We start from the raw sequence: 15462 nt of genomic DNA, 5'->3' as shown, positions 1-15462 counted from the left end.
ATACAATGTACCGTTAAACCTCGTAAAACTTTTAATTGAACTGCCTCGGAGTGTTGCTCTTAACGAATGCCAGGTAAAGTAAGGTAATCTTTGGATAAACTTCAAGAAAAATCGGCAAAATTGATCGTTGGTAAAACGCTCAAAAGAAAAAGATGTCTTTTCTTTTGAGCATTTCAGCAACGATCAAGTTTTGCCAATGTCAATCTAAAAACGTCCTGGCAATAACATCACCTCAAACAACAAACCAATCTCAAGTGATAGAAAAATCTCTATACTTTTTGATATAAAACGTTTTAAACTTTACATTAGAAGCATTTAATTTGAAACAAGCCATTTGTGCTTTTGATTTATATTATAGTTTGTATATGTTCGTGTATCTACTAATAAATAAGTAAATACATGGACTTGTGACAGTGCTCTGATAACTTGAACACTCTGATAATTCGAACACTTTTGCTCGGTCCCTTGAAGTTTGAGTTATTCGAGTTTCACTGTATATATATATATATACATATATATATATATACATATATATATACATATATATATATATATATATATGTATATATATATACATATATATATATATATATATATATATATATATATATATATATGTTTGACTGTATATATATATATATACAGTCAAACATGGATAACTCGAACTTCACGGGACCGAGCAAAAGTGTTCGAATTATCAGAGCGTTCAAGTTATCAGAGCACTGTCACAAGTCCATATATTTACTTATTTATTAGTAGATACATGTACATATACAAACTATAATATAAATCAAAAGCACAAATGGCTTGTTTCAAATTAAATGCTTCTAATGTAAAGTTTAAAACGTTTTTATGAAAAAGTATAGAGATTTTTCTATCACTTGAGATTGGTTTGTTGTTTGAGGTGATGTTATTGCCAGGACGTTTTTCAGATTGACATTGGCAAAACTTGATTGTTGTTGAAATGCTCAAAAGAAAAGACATTTTTTTATTTTGGGGTTTTACCCACGATCAATTTTGCCGTTTTTTCTTGAAGTTTATGCAAAGATTACCTTACTTTACCTGGGATTCATTAAGAGCAACACTCCGAGGCAGTTCAATTAGAAGTTTTACGAGGTTTTACGGTACATTCTATATCACTCACGCTTTTTAATAGATACTTATTGAATGTACACACGCATTCTGTGTTTAGGTCAAACGATGAATAACTTTTTGTAGCTAAGACAACATACGTTTAATTACAACAATTTTTAAGACGTTTTAAACATTCAAAATTCCGATGTTGATTCAACACGGAATCAACGTCGGAAAACTATTCAACACGGGCTAGCCGGGTCACGCACTCAAGGATTTTCGCCAGGCACATACAAAACAAAAACAACATGCGATTTTTGTTTTGTATGTGCATGGCGAAAATCCTTGCACGCGTGACCCGGCTAGCCCGTGCTATTCATCGTATAGCAGTATAAATCAAATTTCACCAAACCTTTAGAAAAGTCGTTGACAAAAATATTTTGCCGATGGTGGTAATAATGATGCTTATGAATTACGAAAAGATGAAGTTTACCTCTATGGCTTTGAATGAAGTGATTTTCTAAAGCGATAACAACCGTTTCGGTAGCCGTTGGGCAAAAAAACAGTTCGAATTAACAGTGTTGAGTTCGAGTTATCTATAGCAATTTATCATTACGTGGGAACGGACCAAAGAAACCGTTCGAATTAACCATGTGTTCGAGCTATCCATGGATGAGTTATCCATGTTTGACTGTATACATATATATATATATATATATATATATATATATATATATATATATATATATATATAAGCTATATATATATATATATAGGCTATATATATATATATACATATATATATATATCCAGCATAACCATGGTAAAAAATGTCATTTTATATGCACATTTCTTTTCATCTCCTAATGAACCAGGTAGGTCATATTTTATTATTGTTGTCACTGGAATAAAAGAATAACATAATTAAAATATTTAAATATGGTAAACAGGCAAAACGCTATATTCTGCTGTTTAATCAGTAAACTTAGTACACATATCTGGTTCCAAGGTTGTGCTACGCAGGCCGAAGTTTTATTTAGTAGACTCTCACCTTGAAGGCAAGGTCAAGGCTATCTTATATGATCTCTTACTATTTTAAATGAAGGAGTCAATTATATTATCATTCTGATTGAGCTTGTAGAGAAGCAAAAGGGTGTTTGACTATTAATAACAAAAGCCAATGGCGCGAGCAATGCATGAATGACGCAAACATGTTCTACAACCAGATTGCATTGGCACATAACATTTCTAGCAAAACCAGGAGAAATTGATATCTGATGGTTTCATTCAAAATAAAACCATATTTTAGTTACTATTATGTATTCTAATATATACAACAGCCGATGAGAATTTTCTTTTGATGCTGATTGTTGTAAATCGTGTTGCTGGGTTTGCTCGATAGCTAGTGCGTGTTGCCACCCTACGGACATCCTCGCACCTTATTTTTAAACAATATGGATACTTTGTAATAATGTGAGAAGCTCTTAGATCACCACTTGTCCTTGTGTAGACTGCTTATTAGCAACCCAATTCAAGCACTTACTACAACAGAATAAAAATGCTACATTTTTGAGTCTTACCATTACATTCAGCTTTTACTCCTAGTCGGTAATTTTCTACAACAGCAGCTACTAGTTACGCGCTGGTGAACAACAAGAGCTGGCTATTGCCTTGAAATCAGTGAGAAAGCCTCAGCCAATCAAGCTTACAAAAGCTGGTCGCACCCTCCTCAGTGTAAAGGAGGCGGAGACTATTCATCCCTGGTATGCAACCCAACGCCTTGAATAGATTTGAAGGTCGCGTTACTAGCGCCGCGTCTCATACACTGCACCGAGCCCTGCTGTGTCCTGATTGGTTCGAAACTGTGATTACGATCAGGTGCAATATCTATGCAAGAACTGGCTAGGGAGAGTAAGTGATAACGCAGCTACAGATGACTTTGACCTACCTACAACCTGCAAAGTGGTTGACACATTGACTTGTTGATGCTGCAATACTGTAAATAGCCTCTTGTTCAGTAAATAATACTTCAGTGGTACAAAAATGAATACAGAATACTCTTACCTACCATCACTAAAACACGAATGTTTCTTGTTAAGCTACTGCCACTGAAAACTATCACATTTGTCTAACTTTGTGACCATGTGAGCAGAGATAATAGCTACTTAACTTTTACATTTCTGTATTCTGTAATTGTTTATAAATAGTCATATTATTATGAAAAAATTGAGCATTTTAATCGCGGTCAATTTTTATCAAACTTAATCTTGAAACATTTTGATAATCACATCATCTTATACATCAACAACAGTTGCACATGATAGAAAAATACTGTTATATTCTGATAAACTCTAAAAAAATTGTGTAAGTTCATTTTCATTGCCAATGTATTCATGGCCAAATTTACATTAACTCTTTCACTGTTGAGTGCAGACGACTCTAAAATGAGTAATTATTAAGCTATTCAGTAGCGCATTTCAGACTAATTTTAGACAGTTAATATTACAGTTTAATAATAACTCGATAGAACCAATCATTGTCTATTTCTTATTTAATCTATTTACCAAAATTTTACATAACCTAATTTAAATATTTGTAGACTACAAGCCCTTATTATTATTAGTAACATATTCAAAATATTTGGTTGATAGCATTGTACAATTCAAAAAAAGTTAATGGCCTTCTGAAGCAATTCGAGTTTCTCATGTGGCCTGTGAAAACAATTAATCACCAAAGACCATGAAAACTTAATTAATCAGATATCTGAAGATTGTAAACAAACTTCAATTGTTTGGTTGTGTTTCTATAGCAACAAAAAAAGATAAATGTATATTGAAACATACTTTTAGATCGTTCCTATAAAGATTTTTTGGTTTCATTGGGATTTGAACTCGGGACCATTTGTGCTCACAGCAAGAATAATACCCTTAAACCATCAAGCTGCAAATTCTGTCATGGAAAGCTGATTTCTCGGTAGTCACTCCCAAATAACAACAGATTACAGATAACAGAACAACAGATAACAACATTTTCAAATCATTCTGAACAAATCTGTTGGCTTGACTTAGATTTGAGCTCAAAACCTCTCGCATTCAAAACAAGAATCCTACTATAAACTATCAAGCTACAAATTACATAAAAAACTGTTTTCTTTAAAATCTCACCCAAGCAACAACAAAACATTGTGACACACGCTTTCAGATGAATCTTTAAAAAATATTTGCCCAAAAAAGGATTTGAACCTGGGACCTGTCGCACCAAAAGGCGAGAATAGTACCACTACACAATCAAACCATGAGTAATGTATACTAAATCTGACTTGGTACAGTCACGACAGCAGTAAACAATTTTTTCTACCGTTGCAAGAACCGAAGCTTATATATACATGTATTTAATATATTTTAGTTAATATATTTGTTGCAAAGACAGAAATTTAAAGGGCTGCAGACTGATTTTGTACCATAATTTTAATATTGCGTTCATGGTTTAAACATCACTAAGTTTCAACACTTTAAAATTGCTATTAGCACTTTGATATTGCTATTTAGCAAATAAAAAAATTATTAATTATGTAACTTAATAAATTCAGTAAAACTCGGCTAACTCGACCTTCAAGAAACTGTTCGATTTTCTTCAAGAAATTCAAACTTCAGAGAAAGTGTTCGATTTATCAGAGCGTTCAAGTTATAAGAACACTGTCACAAGTGCATGTGTTTATCAGAACATACCGGTATACAAACTATATATAAATCAAAAGCATAGATTGCTTGTTGCAAGTTAAACATTGCCAAGTTTTACTACTTAGCTAATTAACACATATTAAATAATTGAATATATAAATAAAGTTTTATTAAAAAATGAAAATAGCGAATGCTGTATATGTCAAATCAAAATGAACTTTTTGTGTAAAGACTTGTTTATTATCTGTGCAACGCTGGGATTCATCTAGTTACATTATAAATCCAGACATACTAGTTTTGAGCTTAGTCACTAACAATCAACTAGTCAATCATGGCAAATCAGCCAGGGCAAACATCAAGCAACCCTAATATATACAAATATGATAGATTTCCCTGCTAGCATTAGCTGTAACAGTATTATGCATGTGATTTGATTAGCTCTTTGACCAGAGAAAAACTATGAATGATAACAAAGTGGTAGTTGTTAGCAAGCGTAATTCAATGTTGCAGTAGTAACGAATAGTTCATTGAAGGAGCTAATTATTCTAATACTTTCTTCAAAACTTTCTAATTTATAACATATACTCAAATTAGGCATCAGGTACATCAGCAATAAATATATCCTGCCACAATGATACTTAATAATACTGATACTGATTACTGAATCACTGATTCTTAACAAAAATTACATGAAAAAGCTATGAAAAGCAAAAAAGAGTAAACAACTCCGACTTATAGATTTTCCAGACTACTCATAGTGATAAGACTGACAACTCTTAATAACAATAAGTTTTTGCACCAGAAATATTAGTTAATAGATATGTGCGTTCTGACTGAAAGCGTGGATGAAGCACTTAACCTGCAGGTCATCATAGCTTCCTCTTATGATAAGTTCAGTATGTAAGTCACAATTCGGTAGTAGTAGGGAAGCAGGAAAGTAAGTCTTGGCCTCCTTAATTCGTTTGAAATTTATAATAAACTCGTTCAGCTGTACTTTTACTCAATTTAGATATGTATGTACATGTGTGAGTGTCAGAGTTTAAACATCGAAAGAACTTTCTTTAACCATAAGTCGCAGCAAACATAAATGACAACCCAATTAAAACAGTAGAAAATACCAAGCATGAACAATTCATACAGCCAATCAGCATAAGGAACTGACACTTTACCTTACTCAATTGCAGCGTGACACCTGCTCTCTGATAATAATAGTAGCACTTGCTTATCTTAAACAGATTGTAAACTAGTAAGTTGTCTGTAAAACAACTAGCCTTTATTCTCATTGACAGAGAGAGCGACAAATGCGAAAATCTCTAGCACAGGTGGTGACAACTTCTAATAGAATAATATTTTGAAGCTATAAAGACAAGGAACATTTACCAAGGTTACCTTGCATTTATGTTATTGACTTCTATTGCAATTATTGAAGCGCCTTGTGGATGAACAGACGAAGCCATATGGTTAGAAGTCCATGAAAATAATTTTCTGATGTGAAAAGCTTTTTGCTCATTGATGCAGATGGTCATGAACGAGCAAGCGTTAAAAAACAAACTACTGCATGTCTTTTTTCAAAATAACCAATATGTCAGAAATATATAATATTTTGGGATACTAAAACATAATTACTTGAAAAGTAGTATTACCAGTACATAATTAGTGAAAAGCTCGCTATAATTGGTTAGCTGTTGTTATTGAGTCAGTCATCAGTTTTATGGATTATAATTTTAACTCTTAAATAAGACAATGACATCGGACGAGATTGGAGACACGAAAAGTTACAAGGTACACGGTGATTGATTACACGGTTACTCTAACCTTGAGTCTGCTCAATAGCCAGAAGTCACTAACCATTCTCAGGCATTAGTTATTGGACATATGTCCGATACATACATTATGAGTTTTGCTCATAAAATCTGCTGTCAAGTTGCACGCACATTTGTGTATACATTTGAAAATCCGTAACATGTATTGAGCATTTATTGCGGTATTTTAACCTTGTTTGTGGTTTACAGTGATAAATGATAAACAACAGAGATGAATTATGCAAGACATAATCAATTATGTATAACATGTTGTGTCATTAATTTAAATACTTACTTTCAATAATTATTGCAACCAGTATTTTGCAGTGAGCTTGCATGCCCCACCAGTGTCTACTTAAATTTGTAAAAGAAATGTCATTATAAAAAGATCTGGGTATGTAATATGCCTACGACAGTGACATACCACATACCACAAGCAAATTCTTTCTTGCATTTTTACAAAATTGTCAGAAGTTCACAATGGTTTCAAAGACTAACATAACTGCTTCAAAAGAAATGTCAACAGCCTAATTTAGTGAGATGCTTGCCATAATTGCTAATCAACTAGTCTTGAGTGAGTTGTCAATTGTAAGGAATATAATTTTAATTCACAAATGAAACAATGACTACAGACGACGTATGAGACACAGAGATTGGAGTTACACTAAGACTCTTTGATCTTACTTTACATCACATGACCAGACAACCTGTTTTTATTGATGGTTATATAAACAAATCTACGTTTAGCTATTTCTAAACATTAAAATTGTTAAATTATTTAAAACTAAAAGTTTTACGATTACTTTTAAAATCAATGTAAAATATACTTTACAAATTTTTCAATGTTTCTAAAATTTTAAAACACTAAAAATAGCTTAGAATCATACTAAATCACAATGATTATCTTTTTTAAAATAAAAAAGTATAACAATAGATGGAAAAAAACTTTTACAAAAAAATTTAAAAAATACTTGCTTTAAGTAATGATCTTTTTAAAAGAATATAATTTTGAGTTACTTCTTAAACGTATATTTTGTTTACTATAAACTTGTATTTATCATACGTATATAAGTACAGGTATATGTATTTAATTCATTATCCACAGAATCCGATACCGATAAAAATGTTACAAGAAGCAGGAAAAATAATTTTCGTAGCAACAAAGTTAGAGATCATAAATTAATACAAAGAAGGCACTTGTATTGGTAGTATTGCTAAGGAATATGATCGCAACCACTCAAAAATTGCAACCATTATGAAAAACAAGAAGCAACTATTCAGAAAAGTCATTCTTGAGCACATTTCATACAAGACAAACAACAAACTTCTCTTGACTTTTTATGAGCATTTTCTAGCTACCTATTTTCTGCATCGCATCAGAATTTACAGTGCACCAGCAAGTATCCTCAATAAATCATGAAATAGGCAACATTTTACATTGAATCAAGTTTGCTTGTTTTCTTCGAGCACTCTCTGCACAGCAAGCAATAGTAGGCTACACAATAAACAAGATATGCAAAAATTAATATATTCTGTCGCAAATGTGGATTTTCAAAGTTAAACCAAAAAGTTAAAAGTACACCAAGTACACTAAAAGCCACACCAAGACTCCCTAAACTAAGTTAGATAAATAGTAATAAATAGTAAAATCGTCACTAAAAATATGCTGCCATCAGGCATATGAGTTCAGTTCGCCGCAAATAATTTTAGCGATATACAATCTCTAACTAATGCCAGTCAATGGTAATCATGCAGGTAGGGCAGTCACATACACAGAATCTTTTTTCTATAAATGAAAAGGGCGGTCTGAATTTGAAACACTGCTTTCAGATTCAGTACACCTAGGTTATTTCGCATGTGATTTTCATACACAGTCTGTGTTTGGAATCCAATTGTGTTTTTCTCAATTTTCTAAGAAAAAATATTTTAGTTAATTTTTGACTGGAGTTACAATGGTACATGACGAATAAAAAGGTTCAGCCATATAAAACATTAAAACCAAATTTTATGTTAAAAAATTTTAAAGCAGTATTTTGCAGTGAGCTTTTGTGCCACCAGAACTTACTGTCATCTGACAAAAGGTTGGTATTATGAAAACACAAAGAGAAAACAAACAGTGCTTGTTGGCAAGTGTAAAGGGGACGTGTGCTGATGTATCATTAAAATCAATAGCCTGAGATCATAATAAACAATTAATACTGGAGAGCTACTATAATTAGGCGCTTGCTGCTTAACAGGGAATCCAATTTGGTAGAATAAAGGTTTTTATCGCATTGGTACAAAGGTTCCCATAAAACCAATCAAGGAACTACTCTGCAAGTGGCATACTAACGACAGCGTTATGAAAAGATAACTCCAATTTTATGAACAAAAGTTTATGGTGTACCACACAAAATTAAAGAAGAATTCGTTTTAAATTTTTATCATGCATAAATGTGACAAAATACAAAATCCTTTCAAGACAACCAGTGTGAGATGACCAATAACGTATTAACCCATCGAGTATTTTCAAAAGAAAAATTCATTATTTGTATGAAAATTTTGGAGATTATGCACTCGGAACCTGAATGTCCCACAGGCACTGAATAGTGTACGACTTACATACACAATGTGAAATCTCCTTAAATGTAGTGACGGCATGGTTTAACGTACCTATAGGTCATTGGGTGCCAACATCAAGACATCTCTTAGACAAGTTAAAATGATACCATTCAACGCTAGCATCAGCTTCAGCAGCCAAACCAGTAGATTTTTCAAAAAATGAGTTCTATCGTACTTCATTGTGTTGCAGCTATCTTGTGAGCATTACAACAGCCTGCAAATAATAAAGCTGATACAGTCGAATCTATACTTACATCAATTTCATCGAACAAACGTTCTAACATACAATGACTGCAGTGAATACAATGACTATATAGTAAAAAGAATTTGTAATATTCAACTCGCAAAATCTTTAAATAAGTGAGATTTTTTGGCAGAAAATGATGACACTAGTAAAAACTGAAAACTAAATGCAAAAAGATATATTTAATTCAAATATATATTTTAACTTGAACTAACTTATTGTGAAAGTATAGGGCAGAGTAGCTTGCAAAAATAAATATGTACAAAGGTAACAGGTTGCAAAGTAATGCTAGGTATTCGTCTGTACTCATTCGAAGCAATCAAACATAGCTTCAAAGAAAGTCCATAAATAAATTTTGTAAACCAAATTCTGCATCCAAAACATGAATTATGTCCTAAACCATCAAGCTTTGCCTTAATCACTTTAATTAAACAAAATTTGAATTTTTTTTAGTGTTTCCCAAACAACAACAAAACATAAATCCAAATGAACTTACATATAAACCCTCAAAATGTTTTTTTGGCTTCACCGAGATTTGAACTCGGGGCCTCTCCCACCCAAAACAAAATCATGCCCTAAACCATCGAGACTCGAATTATGTAAACAAAATTTGACTTTTTGCTAGTGTCTTCCAAACAACAACCAAACATATATTGAAACAAATCATAGACAATTTCTCAAAGTTTTTTTGGTTTCATCGTGATTTGAACCCAGGACCTCTTGCAACGAAAACAGAAACTATGCCCAAAGCCATCAAAATCTGCCTTCTTAGTCGTGTCTTTCCGCAACTACAAATCATGGGTTGAAGCTCTCTCTCTCAGAATGCTCTCTAAAAGCTAAAAGGTCGTGACCGAGGTTCGAACCCAGGCTCAGTAGAAGGAGCTTACTGTTCTATTACTTAATTTTTTCAATTTATACAAATACTTAAATTACACACCAGATACAGAAGCAATAAATATATTCCGTCATGATGACACATTTCTCCCATGAGCTGACACTTAACAAAAATTAATGGATTGAAAGCTCTCCACGGTTAAAAACAAAAAGTGTAAACAACTCCGATTTATAGAATTTTCAGACTAGTCATACCGAATGACACTGACAACTCCCAATAATAATACTTTTCTCGACCAGAAATATTAGTTAATAATTATGTGAGTTATGACTGAAACTGTGAATGGAGCACTTACCTTGAAAGTCATCATAACTGGTTATCAGGATAAGTTCAGCATGCGAGTAGGGATTCCGTTATAGCGTAGAAATAGAAAAGTACGCTACGACCTCCTTAAGATATCGGTTGAAATTCATGTTAAATTTTTGTAGCTACATTTTCTGGTTAATTATGCTATTTATGTCAAGGTAGAAGAGTGCAAACATCTGAAAAACCTTTTTTATAACAATAGGTTGCCACAGACATAAAGAGTGATTGAATAAAACAGTTGAGAAGATCAAGCACAAGCAATTCGTGTAGATAGTCAGCATAAGGAATTGACACTTTGCCCTACTCAATTTCCAGCATGACATGTGCTCTTAGATGAATATCATAGCAAATGCTTATCTTAAAAAGATTGTAAGCTAGAAAACTATGTGTAGCCTGTATTCTCATTTACAGAGTACACTGCGGGTGCGACCACCTCTAGCATAAGAAGAGGCAACTTCTAATAGATTAATAATTGGTTGTTATGCAGTCGGGCAATGGTCGCCAAAGTTACCTTGCACCTTGGTCATTATAACTTTATAGAGAAGTAAAATTTCTTTTCTTTTCAATTATGGAAGTGTCCTAATCCTCAAACATTTTTCAATTCGAAAAAAACAGTTTAATGATAATTAGTGGTTCATATGAATTTTGAATGGTGGAGCAGCTCCAAAACAAAAGCATCAAAGTTTGTCAGCAGACAGCTGAAAATATAGACACATTGTCTAGTTCAGTTCTCATAGTCTATTGAACAGTTGTTAAGAAAGAATTGATAATCACTTCAAAGAATCTAAAGCAATAGTCTCAAATAAGGATAAACAGGATATAATTGGGGTTATGTCTGCCATGATTGAGTTTCAGTTCACAGTGAAAACATGTATTAAGTAACTCAGATATATGTAACACTGGTACAAAAAGCCGAAAAAAATCTTTACCGCTCTGGACAGTTCCATTATAAAAGTTAACATGAAAGATAGAAATATTCTAGTTTATCAGTGGAAAGACTAATAATTAAATAAAGAACATTATTTTGCAATAATTAGTGGTTTGACATCTTTGGACATCTAGTTTTAAGATAACTTGATTGGCTTGGCCGAGATTTAAACCCTGTACCTCCCACACGCGCACTTTCACAATACAAAAAGGATGCACAATTAGTCAAATGCCATTGCAACCTGGTGTCTATTTAATGTATAAAAACAACTATTCACTACAATATTTTAAAAATTGCTTTTACTTTTTAAAATAGTCATCGCAAGTAATTGAATTTTCAAACAAGTTGCCAGTCAGTTGCTTTTATAAAAGTGCTTTGGATTCTCTATGTAAACTCTAAAAGTGCTCACTTGAGAAAATGTTGAAAAGTAGTTATTACAGAACCATTGTAGAATAAAGCGCCTGATAATCATTTGTTTAGTTCTTTGCATATTTGTTATCTTGAAGTTATATCCTACATGCCACTTTTAGCGACATGCGCTAGAAACCATTATTGTTTAATAGCTTATCACCTACAGATAAATCTAAAATCGTTTTCAATCTAGATACACTGTGTTTAGACATACCTGCAAGTTATTGGGTGCAAACATCAATAAGCTCCCACACACGTGAACATGGAAGCATTCAAGCTTCTGCATCTGTACCAACAAATTTTTTAAAAAATATGCAAGATCGCATGTCATTGTGTTGCAGCTTTCCGAACATTACAGTTACTTTCAAACAAAAAATTGGATACAGTTAAACCTTTACTTATGCTCCGTTCAGCAAACAAACAAACAAAGCTTTTAACATACAACGACAAACAACAGCAGGTACTTGACTCTATATTCTAAGAGTATTGCAATATTCAACGTTCAAAGTTTTCAAAGATTTTACATTTTTTGACAGAAATTAATGAGACTGGTGAAAATCTAATATAAAATGTAAAAGATTACATAAAAGACAAGTTTAAAATAGCCCTAGTGTGAGGTAGCCTAAGTTCCAAAGACAATTATATACCAAACAAGTTGCAAGGTATTGTTAGCTACTCATCTATACTCAGTTGGAGAAATAAAACAGGGCTTCACAGAGATTCAAAAACTCATCTTTGCAAGAATGACATCAATTAAAACTACCTGGGTATAAATTAAGAGATAAGCAGTTGATTAATTCAATGTAATGCCATAGTAATCATGGCCAAGTTTAAATTAACTCATTTGCTTGTGAGAGAACACGACTCTGAAGTGAGTAAATATGGAACTATTTAGAAGTACAATTTGTACCAAATTTGAACCATAAATATAATAATTCAATAATAAATCAATCATACAATTCAATGTTTATTTCTTATTTAACCAATACAACCCAATTGTGCTTTGTCTAATATAAATATGTACGGAAGGCTACATACACCCTTGTTATTTGCGATAGCAGACCCAAAATATTTAATTTAGATTAATGTGCAATTAAAATAGTTCATGGGCTTCCAGAAAGCCAAACAGCAAACAACTGCAAGTTGTTTGCAATTATATAATGACTGATTTACGTATGAGACTGACCCCTCCTTATAAAGTTTTCTGGAACAGAAATATTAGTCATTAACAAATTTTAAAGATGTGGGATACCTGTGAGTTTCAAAAGATATAGATGAGAATGAGGTCACCTAAGATGAGCAAGGCCTGAGAGTATGTTTATTGTATCCTTAGGCTGCAGGAGCCATAAAGAATGATTGAATGAAATAGCGAAGAAAGTCAAGCATTAGCAACTTAAGCCAATAATCTGCATAAAGAGTTGGCGATATACCCTGCTCAATTTCCATTGGAGCACAGGCTCTTCAATAAATGTAGTAGCACTTGTTTATCTTAAAATTGGTAAACCAGTAACCTGTCTGTAGCCCATATTGTCATGAATCATTATTATGCAGAGTGAGCGGCGAGTGTGATCACCCTGAGCATAAGAGGAGACAACTCATAATAGATCAACGTTTTGCTGCTATACAGTCAAGCAATGTCGGCTAAAGTTATTTTCGCTCCATAAATAAGCAACTTTTATTTCTTATTTGTAATTGAATAAAATAGAATTTTTTGATATTAAAAAACTAATTTAATGATTTTAGTGGTTGATATAGTTTTGAATGGCTGAGCAGCTCCAAGAGTAACAAAGCATTAAAGAATTGCAGTAGCGGGTAGAGAGGGATGGACACACTGTTTAGTTCAGTTCTCATAGTCTACTGAGTGACTGATAAGAGATACTTAAGGTTGACTTTAAAGGACATAAAGGAATGGCTTCAACAGAAAGACTAACAGTATATAATTAGTATTATGCCTGCTATAATTGAGTTCCAGTTCACAGTGAAAACATGTATAAGTTAATGAAACAGATTAAAATTTTACCTCAAAAACAAAACAATGACATCCGAAAGTAGGTAGGATCAAAAGAAACAAGCTATAAACCTAACCTAACATTGCAATTTTTGAGATATCCGTTTGAGATAGGATTTGCTTGCGAATCGCGCTTAAAAGTATGCAAAACCGAGAAAATCCGTGACAAAGCCTGTTGTTCTCCGACTAGTTTTGATTTTAATCATAAATTAAACATGTGGAAATTCTTGTTATTAGTACAAAATTGCGCAACTAAATAAAAAGAATTATATCGAAATTACTACTTGCTTGACATTTTAGAGACCCGAGTCCTTATCAAACAAGACTGACTTGACTAGGGTTTGAACCCAGGACCTTTAGCACCAAACCAATAATAATACTGAAGACAATCAAGCCATAAATAATGTATAGAAAATCTGATAGGGCAACAACAAGGTATTTTTAAAGCACACTTTCATTGTCAACCTGGACAATTTTATTGTGCTTCATCAGAATCTAACCCGACACCCAAAATGAGAAACAAGTCCCTTGGAAATCAATCGGGAGCCGGCAAAAAACAAAATATGAATTTTTCTAGTAATTCAAGTGCTGAAGGCTCAAATTGGAGCTACAAAAATCTCAGAAGAAATTGTTTCTTTGGGACAGCAAATAGACAATAAAATAATAAGTGGAGCCCTTCTAATGAGTAAATTTATAAAACAAATATCTTCAAGAACAGATAAACAAACTCAAAAAACAAATTCAAGTTATAACTTATATTTTATAAAATAAATGCGTAAATCTTTGAGAAACTGTAGATTGATTATGTCTCTACATAATCGGCTAACACCTAACAAAGATCAAATTTATGAGCACAGAAAGGGGGAACAACTCCATTTTTTACTTTTATTCAGGCTGATTATATCAGTTAGACCAGGGATTTTCAACCATTTTCGGTCAGTTCCCCCTTTATGCCTTTTCATAAATTTGATTCCCGATGAACTTTTAACTTGCTTAACTAAAATCAACTGATACAAATCATAATCCCATTTATATATGTCAACATATAACAACATATTATTAATTTTTTACAGCACGCATACAAGGCACAACAATACATGACTTTCGGCATTGCTGTGAATTGGTTTATGACTAGGTTTACTTACTATCCAATCAAAAACTGGATGAATGTGTTCACATATAATTATCTGGGTTCTGATTAGTGGCTTATTATTAGCAACTAGTGTTATAGATAAAATAAAAATGCTGAAAGATGAAACCAAAACTCACTCGGCACTGCAGGACATAAATTAAAGATTTAACAAATCAGTACGATTCTGTAGACAGGAAATACATCATGGCCACTTGAGGATAACAGTTAAAATTCATTGTCAGCTTGTGCTGTGGTGTTTTTTGAGTAGTTTGTATATGTATATTAAAGTAGCAGAGTGCAAACATTGCAGTTCCACAAAAAAGTAAATTTTCATTTTGCATCAATGATTAGAGTGCACTATTCCTTAAATATTTTCATTAC

This window comes from Watersipora subatra, chromosome 8 (genome assembly GCF_963576615.1).
Source record: "Watersipora subatra chromosome 8, tzWatSuba1.1, whole genome shotgun sequence".
In the NCBI taxonomy this organism is placed as follows: Eukaryota; Metazoa; Bryozoa; class Gymnolaemata; order Cheilostomatida; family Watersiporidae; genus Watersipora; species Watersipora subatra.
Note: the sequence above shows the minus strand (reverse complement) of the source record.